Source organism: Rhopalosiphum padi, chromosome 2 (genome assembly GCF_020882245.1).
Source record: "Rhopalosiphum padi isolate XX-2018 chromosome 2, ASM2088224v1, whole genome shotgun sequence".
Lineage (NCBI taxonomy): Eukaryota > Metazoa > Arthropoda > Insecta > Hemiptera > Aphididae > Rhopalosiphum > Rhopalosiphum padi.
Window position 1 is genome coordinate 39,973,621 of NC_083598.1, and position 23,731 is coordinate 39,997,351.

Genomic DNA, 23,731 nt, shown 5'->3' on the forward strand with positions numbered 1-23,731 from the left:
TATTTATTATATATATCATTGCTACACTTCAGTTACTGCTGCAGGCACCACGTATATGACATTTACGCCATGGATTTGTAAATACGATAATAAATGTTTATATTATAATTGAATATACAAGGCATTATAAATCATAAAACAAAAGCGGAAACGCACAATGATGTCCAATCGGTTCTAAATACAAGGCAATTATAATAAATTGTAATTTATGAAATTAATATAGTAATAACTATTAACTAATATAACTAACATTGTGTGAACCCGCTGATCTACTTATACATTTAACATATGGCCGTTATTATTGTTATTTCGCGAAAATCGAATTAATAATATAATAATTTATTAAAGGTAGGTACATAATATTATTATTGTACCTATTGTTTTCAATTATCACTTATCTGATGCAATGACATCGTAATACCGCTTACTGCTTAATGCTTAGTATATATTTATAAGCTACACTTCAATTTTTTTCCTAACGGTGACGGAAGGTATGAATTTGAATAAATTTATGTCAAAACAGAATCACACTGCTTTAACGACTTTTACATCCTACAATATCACTTGTAATTAAAAATTATTACGTGATAGTACAAACGATTGTATTTGTTATAGTCGTTTTCAAAGAGCGTTAAGGGTATAGTTTGTTAAAAAATATTTTTTTATTTTATTCGTAGCAGCAAGAGCACTCTATGAGGGAAGAATGAAGTCCAATGAGGTATAGAGCAATTTATCGTACTTTGTTTTTATCTTTTCGTTTATATTATATCATAATTCATGTGTACTGTGCGGTCTTTTGAACGACACGTGTCGTATCAAACGTTTTGTTCAGTTTCGTAACGATACACATGATTGTCACAATATGCGTCTTAAATCTGAAATAGCAATCGTAGCATGTTTACAGGAATCCGTAATCCGTACGTGGTATATATTTTTTTTTTTATATAATTGTGCGTATGACGCGTCGTAATTTCACCGTGGTCGCCCGTGGATACAAAAAATGTTATAATAAATGCATCGTCTAGTAATTCGAACTAGATAATGAATAATTATTGTCGCTTGATACAATGTTTACATAATATAATATCATACTCGTTTCATTGTCGAGATCTGTTTGACATTAATAGCATACCTATCGATAAAAATAATATAATGATTATTATTTGTTATTACTCCATAAATGCAAACGGTAATCAAACCTACCCAATGTACCTATCTATAATAATTGTTTTGACTGCAACATCTGTGTAATATAATAACTGATGCAATCAGAAATCAACATCGACTATTTTATAGTAGGCGATTATGGATTCTAATATATTATTATTGTTGCTATGAATACATTTTATAAGTTGACTGCCCTACTAATTTTATCGATTTTGCCGTGAACGCCTTGAATATAAATTATCATATATGCACTTAGTAGTTTTATAAACCTATAGGCTTTGTATCAAATATCTATCAGGTTTTTTTTTTAATTTCTTCTATGGAAAATTTCTTAGATATAAATAAATAACTAATGTCGACAATTTTTGACTATCATATATATTATGATACTTAAGACAAAATTTGCAAGTATAAGTAAAATATGAAGGCCAATAATAAAATTGAAAGTTTAACATGTATATCACATATGATACACAAGGCAGTCAGCTTGTTATAAAATGCTGCAATGATACTTATAAGATATTATAAAAATAAAAGACAGAAGGCATTATTGTATGTAATAAAATCTTGTCGTCTTAAATATATTTTACTTTGTTTTTTCGATACATTAATTCAAGACTTATTTGAAGTCAAGTCTATAAAAAAAATGTGTATGCAAACTTTCTGAATACCATTATACAGATAGATACAATATTTTAACATAAAAAATGAAAGTTTAGTCATTCGATATTAGACTCTTTATTGCTGTGTATTTATTTTTACAGTTATATTATATTACATAGAAATTAATAAATGGTTAAAGTATTAAGCCGTTCGCCTAAGCCCTAAAGTCGTAGTTTTTATTATTTTGAAAACTTTTATGTTAAACAGACATATATAATATAAGGGTGACTCACACAAAGTTGCCATATTTTAAATATTTTGAACATTTAGTAATGTAAACGTTATGTAAACTGCATAAGACTTTAGTATAAAGACTTAACACTTAAGAATTAAAATATATGTTTAAATAGTATAAAATCCTGATGAACATTGGGTTCAAATATTTTAAGACACATCTTTTTATTTATCTATTAGATCAATATCTAAAATTTTAAATTTGCGATTATGTGATGGATGATTTTTATCACGATTCATCTATTATCTACAGAGGTTTTTTTTTAATAAATTTGATTATTCAGTAATTATTAAATAATTTAAAGATTTTATTTATTTTCAAAAATGATACTTTTCTTGTATTACATTTGTGTACTTGCATATAAATTATAAGTTATTACGAATGATACATACAAAATAGTTTAGCTTTTGATTTAAAAAATAAATGTTTAATACACTAATACACAAGTAGTCAATACTGAATACATATGTATATCGTATTATCGTATTTGTATACAGTTTTGGGATGTTAGGTACATCAATTACTTTTTTGAATTTCACGTTGCAGTGGGTTTTACTCGAATTTATTTCAAAAAACATAGAGAATTTCTACATTCAGTATTAGATCATATTTTCAGTATAATTGACTTTAATAATATCGGATTGAAAATACGTTTTTGTGGTCAATATTGTCGAACACGTGCGACCAAATTACAAAATTGTTTATAATGGTTCTTCGGATATTATGTAATTAATTTATTTGAATATGACATACTGACATATTCGACTTATTTTTAGATAACACGGGAAATGTATAGGTAGATAAAATTAGTAAAATAATTAAATAATTAATAAATTAAAAATAGTTAATGAAAACATACAGCAGGTGCACATTAACATTTTCTCCTTTGCATTAAATATTGTTTTAAAATTGTATTTCTATTAAATTCCACGTCCAAGCGTCGACTAGGCCTCTACGTTTATAAACTAACAGACATACCACAAACATATTTTAAATTTAGACGATAGTATTGTGAACATGATGCTTCTCGGTTATATTACGTTTCTCTGTTTTGTATATATGTTACACAATTTGTAAAAAATAATTATTTTGCAGTACGCAAAACTGATGGATTTTATTATATTAAGTAGTCAGAAGTCTCGAGTAATAAACCGATTGTCACAGCACACACAGCCTACAGGTCTCGTAATTATTTTTTATAAAAAGCATTGCGTATGGCTGCTGTAAAAAATACATAGAGAACAAACAATATGCAATATTCCATAATATGACCTCTACGGCTCTACAGTCTGCAGATATGTTTAAGACTAACGAGGACAAACAGGTGTACAATAAATATAACTTGATATTAAATTCTCGTTTGTTCGCGATTATTATGTAGATTTTAATTTTTAATTCGAACAAAACAAAAATACTGTAATCCTATTATATGTATAATAGCGTGGTACGATAAACCAACATTGTAGTGTACCATATAATATATTAATATACTCGTACATGTAATATTTTTTCAATTGATAATCTAACTATTATTATTTTGTCCTTACTGTTATCTGGTTATATATAATATAATTATATAAATAAATAAAATTCAAAAATAGTAACAATAATAATGTAATAATGTACTTCACCCTTATAGATGGTGGTTTGGATGTGATTGTGGTGGTTGATCATTTGCAACACAACACGGGCCTGAGTGCGAATATATTTTTAAATTGTATTTGAAAATATTAGCCATGATAGTTTTTCGATCCTATTACTAATTAAAAATCATAATTTTTGGTAAAGTAATTGAAGAAAAAATAAAATTGTATTTATTCATAATTACTTCCGTTTTTATAAATAAAAACGAAACAAACGACTAGCCTAAAGTTAATATAGACATAGGTATTTTTATAACTCTAAAAAAAGTGAAAAATATAAATGCGTTTCAATGATTTATTATTAAAAAGATCTGTATAAACAAGATAATTATAATTGTGTAAATATATGTACACTTTTTGTAAAACGAGATACGAATTTAAAAAAGAAAAAATGATTACACAAGAGATTTTTTACTGTTTTACATACAACGTGGTAGTAGAATCGGTCGGTATGCGAAATTCGTAGAATTCGGTCCTCTTAAAGGCTACATGTAGAATTATTTAATGGTTGTATTTACTATTTTTTTTTTTTGAAAATGACAAAACAATTTACTTAAACTATAGCAAGTGATAAGTTCGAGATCTAAACCAAATTTTATTTTTCAACATACTTTTTCATAGATCTATATAGAAACTAGTTGTTTTCACTAATTATTTATACGAATATTTTACATTATGACAATTCGGTTACCGAATACCTAACCTAACCGAATTTCGGTACATGATTTAATTTCAATTGTAATAGTTTTATGTTTTATATTATAGGTACACAATATTTAAATGTTAAAAAAGAAGTAATAGTTCACAGTTTTTGTTTATAATAAGTTTATGATTTCAGATTTGTATCTTTGTTAATTTGAATTGATATTTTATGTATACACCAAAATCAATGTTAAAAGTTTGGATCGCAATTCGCAATACCTATTATATACAATTAAAATATAATAAATATTAAAAATGTTCAAACACTACTCAGAAATGGTGGTTGCTAAGAGCTCTGTAATGAGTGGACATAACAATATAACAATTGAGGATTTATAATGAATTTTGTTGATGCAAAATTGTACCCAATTTGTACAAACTTCCTTCTTAATAACTGAAATTTGTTTTTATTGAAGAATTTTTGAGAAGAGGAAAATGCATATTAAGAAGTCTTGAATAAGAGGAGGGAAATTTATTAGTAATAAGCTAAAAAAAGTCATTAAATAATATTTATTTTAAAGCCACAAATTTTTAGGTTTTTTGATAAACGGGGGGTGGTGGAATTGCCTCTTCCTTTTTATCTATCACTGGGGCATAGCCACACGTGTAAATTAAACGAACTTTCTCAGATTTAAAACCCAAATTTCATGAATATTAATACGATAGTTATGCATTTCATCGATTCCATTGTCTATAGTTACGATAATAGTATGATATAATTTTATAATTATTATCAATTATGTTTGGTTACCCATTCTTTGGATAGCAATATTTTAATTTTTGAGATTTAATAAAATTAAACATTTATTATAAATATTTGAGATCAAGATGTTACCGCACCTATCGTAGTATCGTTATACTGTTTATTTATAAATTATAAAATGTTACAACACACACTACATGCCTACATGCTGCAGCACCACAGCGTCTATTATAATATTACGATGTGCAAAACTGCAAACTATTACACATTATTATGATGATGTATTCACGTGTTATAACAAAAGTTAAGCTATATGAAAAATATAAATCGCAAAGTCTTTGTAGGTGTATGAAGGGAAAACGATTTATTCATGAACCACAGATATTATTATAGTTTTTTTTTCAAAATTTCTCAATGAATAAAAAATCGGTTATACATGTTGCCAAAAATGCTGTTGAAATTGGTCGTTAAGAATTCCGATTTATGCAGCCAGAAAATACAATAATATAATATGAAAAAGAGAGTTTTAAAAATGTGGTTCCGACGGTGAAAGCCGGTATAGTATATCCGATGAAAGTAATGTATGCGGCGTAGGCGTTGTGCAGCGACGGTGGTAGACTTTTTAAGTCGACATAAATGAAACGATTTAAAAATAAAAACGACTTTTAATCCGTTTCGCTAATCCGGTCTCATGTGTTTTTATAATAATATTACATACTATTTTATTATATTGATTAATACAGTGATGGCATAGGTATACTAACAATGACGAGTTACGGGATGTATTAGTTACTAGATAGTCACTTATTAGTAATGATGTTATTTCTCAAGTGACGTGATAGTATCAACGGGTACCTATAATAATTGAACTATGGTTATTATTACATATTTCTAACAAATGTACTCGTTTTGTACAGAAACATTTTGATATAACACATTATTTTAATACAAAATGTTACACAATCCAACATAAATAAATAGTTAAGGTACCCGTTGTAGTGATTTTGATTTACCTTCTAATATATTATTAAATTTTTATTTCATAGTTTACAACTTGACACACTCAAAAGAAAATAATATAACTGTAATTTTTAAATGATATTATACATATTTATATTAGCTAACAATCCAAATAAAATATTTTCTAATTTTCGAAAGCCAAACCCCGTGTCTATATGTTGAATCGTCCTTATATAGTGTGCGACGTGTGTATAATACTGTATAATGCATACATAATATTGACTATATAGTATATAGTGTGCATTGTGTCTACATCTACAAACCGGCCACGTCTTTGAAAACATTTAGAATATCTAAAGTCATAATCTTAGGTTAATTGTTTAACCTTTTCACAACAAGCATTAATTGTTGTTTGGCATGTTTTACAATGGTGTAAGTAAATATAATACTTCTATCTTTAGTCCTGAATGATAAATTTATTTTAGTAATATTATATCATTATGGTTGGTTTTATAGATGTATGTAGACTAAAATAATTTAGATAACACATTTAGGAAATTTTCCATGACTATTTAAATTTGTTTCCATCGCATCCAGATTTATAGAGATTTACAGAAAACCTGCACATTTGTACAAATATGTAACTAAGTGCAAAGAGTTAGATATAAATGCAATACAAACTATGAGAAAAAAACAATAGTTGATATTATATTTTAAATCCCCTAGAAATATATAACATTCAGATACTCATAGTATATTATTATAATTTATAAGTTATAATGTATTATTTTTAACGACACATTTAATGTAACGAAATGTTTTAATAAAATTGTAGAACAAAATAAATTAATATAACATATACTCACAGATATAAGACTCCCAAATTGAATTGGTACACGACATAATCAATTGAACCTGCACTGACTTGTATAATATAGTTGAATGTATTTTTCTTTTTTAATAGGGTGCTACTATGATGTCAGGAGGTTCTGGTGGTGGGTATAATATTTCAACAAAAATGTTTCGAAATTTCTTCGAATGATTTGGCAGATCATTATATAAAATTTAAAAACAACTGGCTTGTATAAAGTAGTTGTTTTACTCTATAAATTTTAATAAAAAACATATAGTTTTGTCTAAATTAAGGTCGGTAAATCTCAGTATACATTATCCTTTTTTTTTTAAAATAGAGAAGTTAGTTTTTTCTTGCCAAAAATGTGGTCTTTCACATGGTTTCAGTAGTATCTACAAATAAAATAATATACTATGATGAACAACGAGAGAGACTGAAATTTTTTAGTCAAAAATTAAACGTCCGAGAGTTTGCTGTATACATAAATATATATTTTTAAAATTTTTTTTTTATATATAAACCGTTAAATCAAAATAAAATATTCCCAGAAACTATAATATTATGATCATTGGTTACTAAAATTATAATCCATATTAATATTATATTATTATTATTAAAATTAAAATGGATTATTTGTATCATATATATAATAATATATATTTACTTATTAATCATAATATTAATTTTCATAAGTTGGCTATTATTTTAAGAAAAACAATAATTGAAATAATTTTGCACTACACAAATAGTAATTAATGTAAAATATTGGAAAGTATAATTTCTCGCCTTCACTTATACGACGACATTATACGCATACATTTAAATAAATGATATATTTACTTATTATATATTATATATATAATAATTTGGATTTGTACATACGCATATTATAATAATTTAATATGAGCCTGGCCCAGAATACAAGAGCGCCGTTCGACTATAGCTCCGTCTCCCGAACGAGTCTTTTCGTTGACCAGTAATAGAGAACAGTTTTTTTAAAAATTTTGTTTATTTTATATTTTTAACTGTTTCGTCGGAGGCGACTAATTCATTGTGAACAGTATTATAGCACCTCGCGTAGTCACGTAGTAATATAGCTGTGTGCCTGTGTAGGATTTTTGTCACACTTTAAACGTACGCACACACGATATTATATTTATACCAAATAAACTACATATATATATTATATGTGTGTGTATGTGTGTGTGTATACTAACATTTGTGTGTAATTGAGGCTCGTTTTCCAGCGCATTAAATAACGTCCGTCGACCCCGCGACGACAGGAGAAGGTCCCAAGTTATATTTGGACATGACTGGCCGTGTGTTCAGGACCGCTATAATATATTATATATACAGAATGTCCCAAAAATAACGCTTTTTTATAAAATCGCTTGCTATTTTTTCGTTTTTATGTTTATAACATTGTTCTCATCATTTTTGTAATCTATTATTTCAGCTTGTTGTTGTGTAATCAGTTTTTTTTTTTGTGTCACCATGAACCGAATGTCAATTGAAACACGTCTGTTGACCTTTTACCAATCTAACGAAAATGGTACGGAGACTGTGCGATGACTTTGTATCTTACTTGGGTGCGACACTACTCCCAATGTGTCATCGATCGTCGGCAGCTAATAACAAATTCGAAGAAACTGGTTCAACTGTTGTAGATCTCAAAAGCTCCGGTAGAGTTCTCGTGAAACTCACTAGAGAGAAATGAGAGGTAGTTATTGTTCATTTTCTCGACCGCACTTCAGCTAGGGGAGGACAATCGAATGATATATTATTTTTCATACTTAAACTGGATGTCATTCCGAAACTGTAAATAGCCTTTTTTATATTTGTTTAAAAATTAAAAAATAAAGATATTTTTTTAGCTAATTTAAAAAAAGCGTTCTTTTTAAAACACCCTGTATATATACTATACACATATATATATATATATATGTAGAGATGATATATATTATATACGCATATATTATTATAATATGTGGCAACAAGTCAAGAAACGCCATTGAGGCGCGTACATAACGAAAAATATGACCGTCAGTCGATAATCGATCGCAATCGGCTTAAATAATAAAACTATACTATGTATAATACATTTTATTACTTCGAACCATTGCAATCAGCCACGAAAAAAAAATGAAAATGTACAAAGTTTGTCCAAATTGACAAACATCGCAAGGAACGTACACGATCGTTATCGTAAATGATATAAATTAACACACTAGATCTCGCACTACATATGGCTGGACGTATGGCCATGTAGGTGTGAAATAAATAGTCTGTCGTCAGAGATACGAGTTGGCTGATAATAGCTATCGAATTCGTAGGCGATCTTCTCTCATCGGTTTAAACTTTAAACGATACTCGTAGGCCGCGTGTATAATTTGATATTATTTCAACTACTTTATCACGATTTCTACGATCGAAAATCACAAAAAATAACATTGTAATAATAAAATTATACTTTATAACATTCAAATCCTAATGTGGTGCGGCAGTAAACTGTGTTTGAACATTCCTAGACGAAAAATAAAATGTATATAGGTACTTATATAATATATGTTAAAAGTTAAAAAAAAAAACACGAACTACAATAATAGCAATAATAACGTTTCCCATCATTTGCAGCGGTAAAATTCAATGGAGTACTTGAGAATCAGTGAAGACTATAATATTATATATAATATAATATTATTTCATATTTTTATGATTATGCTATGACTTTTTACTCAATGCAAAGCAATTTCAAAGTGTAGAGTCCTGTAGCTACTATGGAGAATCACTTACTGGTGTTTACTTATGGGTTTAAGATGACTCAGGCAACTCAACATGGTAGATCGAATTGCAATTCACGTTGTACAGCTATTATTATGCACGTTGCTTAATTTTGTAAATTACTTATTTTTCGATAAAAATGCAAAAGTCAATATTAACTAAAATTAAGGAATTTAAACTTACCTATTATTGAAATAGAAAAAAAAACAGAATTTTATCTAAATAATCGTAATTTTATCATATTATGTTATTAACCCAACTAATCGATAAATCTCTTTTATAATTTCAGCTGTTGAAATATACAAAACTGCAGTGTTAATATAGTATGTGTATCAACAGTATTTTGTTACTATTAGTTTTTGATATTTTAGTAAGACTATCAATAAAAAAAGCTTCTTGCTTTTGTGGATTCAACTCAATACATGTTTTATTTAATATTACTAATGGTAATTATGAAAACTTAATACTAAATATATTAATAATTACGCAAAAACAGCAAAACTATATACAAATCACCATAATATTATTCATATCATTAACATTGTTATCATTTGATTTTGCAATATGTAAATTAAATCATAAATCATAATTTTATTGTGAGACATTTGTCTTAGAATATAATACGCTACATATTATAATTTTTTTTTTACAAATAATAAAAAATGTACTATTAACTAAAATAATGAGTGATTTATCCCCCTTACAGTGTGTGCGTTCTTGTGTGCAATACGTATATTTATTTTTACAAAACAAAAATAAAATTATAAAATTGAATCGAACTTATTATTTATATATCTAGTATCTACAGACCTACAACACTACACTAACATGCGTTGTTAACATGTCTATGTATAGATGTATTATTATTGAATTTGTATACATTCTTTTTTTCATTTAATGCCGTACAGCAAAAGAATCTTGTACACCAACTCTATTTCATGAGATAAATAATTTAAAAATAACAAACGTTTTTTACGTAAATTTTAAATCTATGCATACTTCGTTTATTGTAAGTGTATATTTTCTCTTTTTTTAATGCATATTTAATGAGATTAAAGAAATTGTTCAACTTTCATGGATTATAAAATTTAAATAAGAAATTTTATTTGTCACAAAAAATATAATTTTCTGGTTGCATTGATTTAAATTTCAAATTTAATATGGTTATAGTATATATGTTTACTGTTTATTCATAAATGCAGTTGATTTAAGTATTTCTACATGTATAATTTATATAATGTACATCGGATATGGACTTCAAAAACTTTATTTTTAATGATAAATGAAGCAATAACTATATATTAATGATAGTTAAACAATTCATCGAGCATTTCTCTTTGATATTATAGTAATCTGTATTTGGTATCTATAATTATTATACATTCAACATTGGTAATTTTATAACATGCACATCAAATAAACACTATAAAGTTATAAAAAGCGATATTTACACAATGCGCGCAGCCATTCATGCATGGACCTGGTATGTTTAGTTGTTGATCATTCTATGCGTATTCTATACATTATAAGTTCCTCGTAGGTGTACAATATTATAATAAATGTTTCAAAATAATTCAGTAAAAAAAAAATTTTTCCAATTGATATAATGCGGCGATAGGACGATAGGTACATGATGTTTTCTATGAAAAGATTATTTAATCAAAAATTACATTGTAGAGTGTACCAAAATAACCTTAAACGTGTAACAAAATAATTTAAAAACAAAAATCGTCATAATTTTTAATTGTTTTATTTGCTTTTGTTTTTAATTAAAGGTAATGTCATATTGTACTTATATTATACGTCATACTGGCTACTGCAGCCTGTATAATAATGTGACCTATACAATAAGACACCAGTAAATAGCTATAATATTATTTTAACGGTACCTACCATGGTACCACATAGTTCATATTTTTTTTTTATGAAGCGTTCCAATATCTTACCGCATAAAAATGATTGAGATTAACACATTTAATGACGGTAAATCGTATTTTACAATATAAATAATAAACATAATTTTCAGATGAATTTTTGCACCGAAGACATTAGCATAATAATACAACCAATATTGTTCAATGCATACTCACCGTTGACATAAAATATATATACATCGTGTACGGTTTTTTTTTATTCTTGTTGATGTTTAATTTACATTGATTTTATCATTTTATAAAACAACACGCTAAAAATCACATCAAATGCGTATATGCGTAAGTAATATGATTAGTTTTTCGTATGTACCAACAATTTTTCGATTAAAAAATAAATTTTTAGTTCATATAATATACAAATTTAAAAAGAGCTCTTTGTGATTTTATTAATGGAATTCTGTTTTTAAATCTAAATGTGGTTCGAAAACAAATCAAATCGTATCAATTGAGTTTTATTGTTAATTATTGGCCTATTAGGTACCTCTGCTTTTGGCTAAGTAATATGCAAACAGTTCAGCCTCCATGTGGCGGTTCAAACAAAAAAAAAAGGTACCTCTGCTCTATTCTATTACATTATTAACAATCATAACTATTTTTTATAGGTCAAGATATTAATAAATATTCTAAATTCATTTTCATACATTTTATAGTCACCATATACATGATATACTCTTAATAATTATACATTGTAACTCTATAATTTGTCATCAGATATTACGAAATATTTACTGATATACCTGCGCAAGTATTATATTAAATTTAATACCTAATTATACTACAATAAATGAACAACATTTAAATCAAAATCACGTGATAATAAGTGAGAGTAATAAATACTTTATAATTAAGTAATTATTTGGTATATGGAGACATGGAATTACAACAGCAACAGCTGCTCTTTACTAACTGCTGGGAGTAATAAGATAACAATTCGAGTCGGAGAGGTGTATACCGAATGAGTAATATTAGGTAGTAGAGACTGGCAAACTGCCTTATTGTCTTCTGACACGATTAAACATTTTTATACTTTGATTATACTTTCAATCAATAAAGAAGTAACATAGTACCGTTAATTATTATAAAAATTAAAAAATGTTTATATTGAATCTCAAATTTCACAAGTAATTAAACAAAATATGTTTAAAAAAAATTTCCCTCTCATTTGACCCTCGAAGACAATCCCATGAATTTTTTTTTAAAAAGGTTACTCGAATCGCCTCCCGATTTCCAAACTAACATTCACTTGAATTGCCTCATATTTTAAGTAGTGGCCCTATTGTACTGGGATCGCCTCCGATACCTATAATAAATCGATAAACCAAATTAAATAAACTAAGCAAATAAAAGTCAATAAATAATTATGATAAAAGAGGGTGGGCAAGTAGGTATAGCTCTGCTGTATAGTAGAGATGGAGAGTAGGTCACTATAATGGATGTGTTAAGGTACGGTTTCCTTTTAGCGTCAAAGAGTGGAACAGCACGGCGTCATGACGTCGCGTCTAGACGCTTACCTATCTCCAAACTGGTAGTTGACGCTAGACGCCGCAGGGTTTGGACGCTGCAGGGAAATCGTACCTTTAAATTCGAATGCGATTACAAGTATCATTGTCCACGAAAAACGATTCTGAACGGAGATGATTTGTCAGTCCAGGATAATTAGTAGGATGTATTATATTATTACCTATATTTAAATTGTAATATATCGTTATTTTACGTGATTTCGTATAAAATTTAGTTTCATAGGCTCATACAATTTTTTCTGTATTGACGCTAGTCTATACTTATTTAAATGTAAAAATCAAAAATTTCAACTGTCTATAAATAGCTTAAAAAAGTCAAAATATTTTTAAAATTTAATCGTAAATAGATAACGATAATATAAACATTTTGTGAAAAATTCAAGTATTTACAATGACTTGTTTTTGAGTTACAGTAAAGTAAAAAATCGATTTTGTCGAAAACTGGTTGTGCGTAAAAATACCCGTTTTTCTGTTGCCTAGCTTTTTTGGGGTTTTTTCTATTCATTAGTCATAAAATATAGGATTAATGGATCATACAGATAGTAGGACAATTTACGTATTTTATTTGAAATTGCTATATTTATTAATATAAATTAGTGCTATACTCGTATATCTATACAACATATTAATATATCATATTACATTCTTACTCGATAGAGTAAAGTTTGGTATGTATAATGTGTATGCAGATTTCTTGAATTTTCTTATTATTTCTCAGTAATAGTGACACTTGTACAATTCTTGTTATTTTGTTGTGCTGGGGGGAGGGGTGTAAAAACGGTCATATCCCGTTTCACCACCGTTTTATTTCGCCGCATAATGTTCTCAAATTATTTTTGTTCTAAACCATGGTTATGAATTTGTGATTTGAAAAGTGATAAATATACACAGTGAAATATTTATCATTTGAAACGATTTTAGTACTAAACTATCTGAATTCTGAAGTTATCGATTGATAAATCCCCGAAAATTATATAGTTAATGTTGGAAGTGTATTGAAAACTGTGGAGCTCGTTTGATGATTTAAAATGTATTCACTGTACATTCCAATAAGTTTTGTTATCATAATTACCTACAGCCCTTGTCCAGTTAAAATGGAAGAAAAACGTTTTAAGGTCAAACTTTGTCTGAGAGCAAAAAAAACCCTCTTGAACCAATTCAGAAAGTAATTATAAAAATAATAATTTTATTTTTTATAATCAAAAAAAACTTTTTTTTATTATTTTTATTATTTTTTTATCATAAAATTATCAATTTTTTTATTTATACCTAATAATAGCATAATATGCAATTGTATATAAATACATATTATACAAATATAATTAATTAGTATGTATATTGTCATTTTTCAGTTATTTTAAGTTACTTGAAAAATAAATTCGGCGAAATGGGAGCTGACCGTAAAAACTGATGACAAAGAATTATTAAGCTATAATAGATAAGTAGAAAAGCTTAGAAATTGTAAGGGTTGGGAGAGGGTTAATTTTTAGCACTAAAATCGTAGTTTTATTCGGTAGCATTTCGGTGATATATAGTACGTTATCATTAAAATCTATGTAAATATTTACAGTCCACGATTTTCTTGCAAATGAGATTTGATTACTTTATGCGATTTTCTAGATTACTCTTAGAACAGGCCTAAAATTCATAAACATTCATTAATCACATCTTACTCACTGTTATCGATTATGAACGTTGTTTATATTGTACTTTGGGGAATAGTTGCGGACCAACTGACGGTTGTTTAATTTAAATATATGGCTTATCTGAATAATTGATTAGACCACCGTCAATTAACGCAACGAATCCAACGATATTCGATTAAAAACATCACACGAATCTTAACACATCGACTCGCTCACTGCGCTCAAATAAGATGGGGTGCACTGATAAAGAACGCAAATGAACCGTTTAAAAACAATATCAACATAAATGATTTAATTTCTGGTAAAATTACTATTTCCGTTCAGTATTATACCTTATACGGGTAAACAAAATAGTAATTATATTACTCGTCTTTTTTGCTATACTTGTTATACGGTTATAGTCTTATAGATTGAGATAATTATTTTAGTAGACTTAATGTTTTTTAAACATTATTTTAAAATGAATAAAACTCACGTTTATGTTGACATTGATATATTAATTAATTACTTATATAATATTATACTAAAAAAATTAAATCATAATATCAACCAATCAGTTAAATATTTATGATATATGTATATGTAATTAAATTATGAACATAATACATAATTGATAATATATTATAATTTAGATTTATTCTGTGTACTTATTACAATTCCAGGCTATTCGCTCATGAATAAATACTACAAATTTAATAATTATTATGTTCTGTCGTTTACACTTTTAACTTACACTTCTTTGTTGCTATTGAATTCAATTATAAAGTCAAATGGTATACTCTGCACTCAGCGTGGTTGAAAATTTGCATTTTCTAATTTCCTAGAATATCAGTTAATGTAATGCCAATTATTTACCACTGCTGAAAATTCTCGTTTTATAAATTCATTGAATTTATGTTTTTTTTCTGCTGCAACTTATCACGTTCAAATTAATTTTAATAAAATGTTTTTTGTTGTATAATTGTAGAGAAATAACTTTATAAAAGTTCCATTTTGACAAAACATTTAAACACAATGAAATGTTAATGTTAAGAAAATGCTTGGGAATAATATTGTTGCAAATTTATTTTTCCCTATAAACACTTGGAAATGTACTTACGCAATGCGCGTGTTATAGGTATGTCAACAAGAATGAAATTATTTGTTACTATACGGTCTATATGTATAATTATTTCGTGATTCACACAGTGACGTTATTTTTATTTCAAGCGTGGGCTTTAAAATGAAAAGACAATTCTTTAATTTGAAATATTCTATATAGTATTTATAAATATATCAAGTTGGCAATTAAATTTTCGTTTCAAAAACTAAAATGTAAATATAAGTATGGCAAAGACCACAGATCTTACCAAATCAACACAAAATAATTATACCTATAATATCTTTAAAAAAAATTAATAAGAATATGAATGTTTGAAAGCTAAATGTCCATTTTTAATTTTTTTAAATTATCGACTAGGTATTTCAGTTATTTGATAAAATAATAACAGATTTTTTAGTATTTTCAGTTTATATTAAGATAACAAACAATTAAAGTGACAACTCTCTGACGTAATTTAGCAAAATCCTAATTGACATAGATTAAGATGGTTTTATTTGAATCATTCCCGATGCATTTCTGAGTTACAGATTTTTAATTTTCCATGTACCTATACTAAAAATATTTGAATATTATTTTATAAAAATCTAATCGCATTGGGTATTCTGTTTTACATTTTTATTTGGATATATATTTTTTAAGTTATTATCGTTGAGTTATTAAATATTTAGTATTTTGGTTCAAATATTTCAACTTGAATATTAGTTATCAGTTTATCACTTATCAGATTACCTATTATTAACATTGATCAAACGTCAAATGTGTTTGATTTATAAATTTATAAAACAAATGCTCAGTGTTAATATTTTGTTTTCATTATTTTTTCAATATAATCATAAAATTAATGATCGAAAATGTTAAGCCATTTTATAACTTCTTTTATTTTTACATTCACTATTATAACGAATATAACATATTATTTCGATGTTGATATTATTATATTCACATTTGAATAACGTTGTTCAATTTTTTTAAATCTTTCTGGAGTTAATATTATCAGAAATAAATTAGATAGGATGTGAAATAATACCACCATTTTATATTTTTTTATTGTAAAAATGTTTGCGTGTGTATATATTTTTTCTGTTTTTTAACCACAGCACAAAGGAAAATTGCTTGTGCATTAATTCTCCTATAGTGTATGTGTATTATAATGTCTTAACGCTGTTTCTGCGTGAATAGGTTAAAGTAGTTTAAAAATTATAACGACAGTTGATAGAAAATATGCTACACAGTATTCATTGTGTCTATCTAACTGATTATTTAGTGTAAGTCATAATATATTATTGTCATCGTTAATTTTTCTATTTTAATCTCATCTAGTCGTTAGATATATAAAAATATTGTAGCCATTAAAATAGCCAATAAGAAGTTTTGAACTACGATATAGGTGAAGTGAAGAAATATTTGAGCAGGGGGTGCGAATAAAAAACTGTAATAATTGTATAATACCTATCTATTTTATCATGTCAATATGTAACTTATTATATAAATATACGCATTACACGTAATATCTTTAGCACTATGAAGTACAAAATATCTACGAGTATGTATAAAAACATCATGAAATAGGAAAAATGAATGAAAAATATAACACAATACTTATAAAGTTATAACATTATAAATAACAATGTAATAATATTTTTTATAGGTACATACAGGAATATTAAAGTTCCATAGTTGTCATTTCCTAAATGGAGTACTTATACTATACTACTATAGGTTAAGTTAAATAGGCTCAAAAATGTTATAAATAACTAATACGTGGCCTATAGCGTATTCCTCTCAAAAAAATTTCACAAGGTCTAAATTACGAAAAATATAAAAAAAATAAGAATGAAAAAAATAATTAGATTATAAATGGTTATCGTAAGTTGTAGTAACTATTGGGCGTTGGCTATATTAGTATATATGCCCCTCATTACCATATGTATAGCGTATAGGTTATGGAAGTTCTGTTATCCATAACGGTTCTTTATAACAATGAGAAGTGTTTAAATTAACTGAAAAATAAGTGTATTATACTTAAGATCGTTTCTTGGATTTTTGTTAACTTGTATTAATCGTAGTATCACTAGTATAAGAAAAATCAGAAATTTGTTTTAAAATTATATTATAATATTTTAATTGTTTATGCTGTATCGTTAAAAAAATATGTAAATGAGGAAAAGACTAAATTTATTATATATACATATATATGGTCTAAATTAAGTCCTCTCCCTTCTAAAAAAATATTATAAGTTATGTTTGAACTCAGAGATTTTGCTAAAATACATGACAATACGTGATGACGTTACAAACTATATTTATCATCACAGTATACGCAGAGACGTCTCTGAATTCAGAATCTTCGCACACCTGTGCTCATTTTATACTTTTATAGTATCATTCATGTGAATTTATTTTTAAAATTTATAAGTGCAAATTATTGCGGTTATCCAAGTTTTACTTACTTAAAACGTGTGGTCGTGGCAAGCCCACTTCCCCGTGTCCTTCCTGTCGTTCAATTCTTTTCTCGATAAAACCATTTTCGCATCTTCGTCCACGAGTGCAAATTATTATTTATTAACTGAAAAGCAATATTCGTATATATTATTATTTTAATACATGGTTACGTCTTACGTAATATTTTCACAGAACATTGAAGACATTTATAAATGTTCATAATATATTTCGGGAGGTTATGTTAGGTTACGTAACTGCTATTATATATAACCTAACTTAACCGTATTATTCGTATCATTCTCATTCGTATAAAACGTGTCGGGCGTCCGGTAATTGAACCACTAAAATATTACATTTATAACAGGTAGAAATAATTATTTGGCCACTATTTTAGATTATTTTTTATTATTGAATCCGGTAATTGGACCGCTATATTTTAATAAAATTATATAAAATTTATAGTTTGTTATACCGCTATAGAGCACACAAATCGAAATCATTACTCCAAACGACCGCATATCTTATCAAAAGCTAACGCTAACGATTCATTAAATGAAATATAATTATTAGCTTTATCGATGGCTATATAAGTTGTCATCAAATGAAATAGATAAAATAGCCAAAACCACAATTATTTACAGAGATTATAAAACATCGCGATCATAGATTGCAAACTACGTAATGCAGTAGCCGGTAATATAAGAATAAAATAACCATTTTTAATAATTAGAATGGAAGTTATAAAGTTCACGAGAGAAAAACAAAATTATTGATTTTTACATTTTTAATAATTTTAAATATTATTTTGCTCACGAGAGTCAATAAACGCAAAATGCGTTGTCGAAGTCCAGAAAAAAATGTATACGACTTTATTCTGTAATTTATAAATGTTATATATTTATACATATTTGTTTTATTCATTTGCGTTTCAATCTCCAAGTACTCTTTAAATATATATATATTTAATTTGTAGCCCAATCCCAATGTAATAAAACATAAACATTATTAAACAAATATTGTACACAAAACAGCTAGATAAAATGTGGCCCAAATGAATCAATGTAAGGCGCATATTATATGAGTATGAGTAAATGACATATAATGTAATGTTACAATAAGTTACTTGTAAAAATGGATAGTTACTCCTATGACCATAATGTTGGGTCGTCATTTAGAATTTATAGTATTTATAGATATTGCATTGTATAATATAATATGCATGCTGCCTATAGATAGATCTATAAAATTCAAATTAAACATCAGGTTATTTAGTAAAGTAACACGCTATATTATGACGATTTTTATAACAATAAATAAATTTGAAGTTTCATATAGGTATTATTATTTTGGATTATCACGTTTTTTTATTGTATTTACTATATTTACATAATATATTATGAATTTATGATGTCTAAACATATATGTTTGTACAATCCGTATTAAACCATGATCCAATTATTACATTATGAAGCGTACTCCACCGATTTTTAGCATATAAAACAGAATTTAATAAATGTATAATTTAAACATAAAAAGGGTGAAGTGTTAGCCTTAACGTGCATTAAAAATCACCATATATCCATGTATATAAAATAGTATTATTACTTAAATCTTGCAAAGTACGTCATTTGAAAATAATAATTGCAATAATAACTTATTGTGTATGATACAATTGAATAAAAAAAATATTGCATAAAAGAAAATATACTGTAATGTAATTTATTAAATTTCAATAATCTTAAACAATAAATATAATATAATTTCGAAAGTATGGAAATAACTAAATGTACAATGTTATTCGATATATCTAGGTACTTGCCTATGTATGGTAAAACTTTAATTTCTAATGATTTAAAATAAATGTGATCATATAATAAGTGCTAGGTTAAAAATAAGCCATATACTATAGTGTTATAAATATTTTAAATCAAAATATTCAAAATGTCTATATGTATAATAAAATGCGCACCGGAGGATTGCCTATCATAAATACGTTTCTGGGTGTACCTATATTAGTTTATTACGTTTTGGTATTTTATTATAATATCGTATCAAATGTTATCCATTAAACATTGCATGTCAAATTACTATATTATATATATAATTACTATATACTTGTAATATCAGTGTTGTAGCCAGGAGGGGGCACGTGCGCCTTCCTCCCCAAAAATCTTTTTATTTTTAGTTGGCAGTAGTTTATTTAAAACAAATTGTTTGTAAGTTATATCATTAAAATACATTTTTATATAATTTAAAGTAAATCTATGATAACGATAAATAATTTGTAATTAGTAATAATAATAATAAGCACAAATATTAGATGAGAAACACTAGTGGATCCCATTTCTGTTGTGACCACGATTATAGTTTGATTATTATGTATATCATTTAAATGTATTTAGCTGATTGAGCTGCTTCATCATAATCTTCTTTAATTGTAAATACCTATCCCATTTGTGTAAGGTCAGCTATAGCCTCTTACATATTATATGTTTGATAAAAGTTAAAAAGTAGGTACCTATGATCTTATATTCTTGTTAGCAAATAGTAATAACTAATAAGTAATAACATTCAAACAAAAAATGAATTTTTGTGTGTACAATATATATTGATATAATGATATTAAACTATGGTTTAAAATAATATTAATACTACTACATTAGTAATTGTTATGTTGAATGTATAGGTAATGAGTACCATAGTTAAGATAATTGTAGCTATAAAAAAGTAGATGTGTAGTAAACACTTTATAAACAAAGGGGTCATAAAGTAATAGGTGATAAGTATGTAAACTAACATTGCAAGAATTTGAGAAAAAATTAAGTGCCACCCCCCCTCCCACTCTTAAAAAAAAAAAAGTCTGGCACTGTGAAATATAATATTATATTATTATAATATCTTGTTAGTTAATTACATGATACAGTTGCGGGCGATGTTTCCACAAACAATCGCAGAAATGGCGGGAACAAATAAAATTATATATCATATTAATGTGCTGCTGTACATCCTAACCGGTCTGGGCAAAAAAAAATTTCGAAGATGACCCAACGGAGTAGAAGATAACGGTTAATCGTGTATAGCCGGTTGTACTACGCGTCGTTTGGGAGGCCAATCGACCGCCGAGTGTGCCAATAATTTATAATATAATACTGGGTGATCCATTTAACGTAAGGCACTTTCATTATGCCAGAACCCACAAACATTTTTGCAAAAAATTTTTTTTACTTGTAATTGTAAGTCATTTTATTTTTAGGAAAAAAATTATATTTTTACTCGGTCCTTTTGAATGACATTATCCATACATTTTTATTTTCATATTATTTACTGGAATATTTTGATGTATAAATAGAAACCAAATTTCAACTATTAGTTTATAAGTTACTTATTATAAGAATTTAAAGTATGCGTAGATGCGCGTGGAGTAGTAAATTAACATGCTGCGTGATACCATTCTACTCAGCTCATCGAAACTTCAAATGCTAGAAATTATCTCATAAGCTACTCGCCAAAATTAGATTTTTATACATCGAAATACTGTAAAAAATGTTCTGCTTTAGAATAAGAAATTATAGTAATGCATGTTGTCATTGAAGAATGTTATTTAAAAATGTATGACAATATAAAATAGTAAAAAATGTATGATTTACAATTATTTAAACAAAATATTTTCAAAAGCGTTAGTTAGTTTTTGAAATAACGAGTGTATTATGTTACATGGATCACCCGGTATACTCCACAATACTTATACGTGATTGCGTAATTTTCTTGTGCATAGAAACAGAAATCCTGTCGGCCGTTACAACGTGTCATACGTGATACGTGTCATCGGTGGCGGTGGCGGTGGCGGCATTCCATAAGGCTCGCTAAGCATGGCAGTCTTCCGACCCAGAAGTCCGTCACTGCGGTTCTTTAGATCTATATATTACCAGTGGGTTACTGTTTTTGAATCGCATATATCGGGTAATATTTCGGGAAATATAGAATAACTATTTTACATTTTTGTGGCACAATGTGTCGTTTTAAATCGATTTTCGATTCCGAATCACGTGCATTGTAGGTATACGCGCCGTCCCGAATTTTTATTGCATATTCTATTAACTGGCAACGGCCACAGACGTCCGCCACCACGTCAACCCATCATTTTCAATTATTTTCGTTATGTAAAATCTGTATGCCACGCCTTGCCAACATCACTGAATATCGTATCACAGTCGAGGTGACCGCCATCCACATACTTTACATTAAGCCTGCAGAATCATATCCATGTGGTTATTGTCGTGTCGCGTAGTTGGTGTCAAAAGTTGAGCGGTTCAACTCACTTTCAACATTGATTAGTGAATGATACTACGATACAAGCAACAAGACACGATATTATAGACAATGTAGCCGTGAACTAAGTTTATATACTCGTGAGTGGGTCCCACAATATATATTCTGCTGATCAGTCAAAAACGACGGTATTATAATAATAATTATTTAATAGTTTATTATTATATTATTAGTTTATGAAAAATCAGTTGATCCTACCGTGTTACCAATTGAGCTATAAATTATTAATAGAAATATATTTATTATATATAATAATTAATGGAATATCCTTAGACATGTAGACTAACTTATCTCCACTCATCGCTTAGAATCGATTTTCGTATACAATGATTTATGATTAAATTTAACTTTAACAGATCTATTACAGTGACCTACTCAATGATGAGGTACACTCGACACTGAGCTGAATATTGTTCTGTAGGTATATTATTCTGGTGACTGGTATCAATGTAATATACATCATGTTTAATGCGAGTAACATAGGTAATTTTTTTTTTAAATATCTTACTTTTTATGTTACGATGTTGTGTATGCAATAAACAATGACATGCCATAGTGGCGTGATGTTATATTAGCATAAAGAATAATTTAATAAAAATTAATTGGAAAACTGTGTGCCAACAATTAGTTTATCATTGTATACGAGCGAATTAAGGACAATGTCGTTAAAGTTGGTTGCTGTAAATTAATTACCTACCTTCTCTCTCTTGACCAGTATTCGTGTAATGTTTTTGCTATTCATGAAAAATAATGATATGCCCATTTAGTACAATGATATTTAAATAGTTATATCACTGATATCTAACGAATGTCTTAAATTATAATACATCAACTATTTTCAGTTAACAATGATTGTTTTAATAAATCGAGTGAAGTGATATTGAAATTGTATTTAAGTACTGCAATATTAATATAATAATATGACATGCTCAATTCCCAGCTTATTAAAAAATAAATAAAATACTTTTTAGAAATTAATTTCTTTTAAACAGTTTAACACATAATATTAATAAAAATAATCGTTTTAAAATGTATTACGTGTATATATATG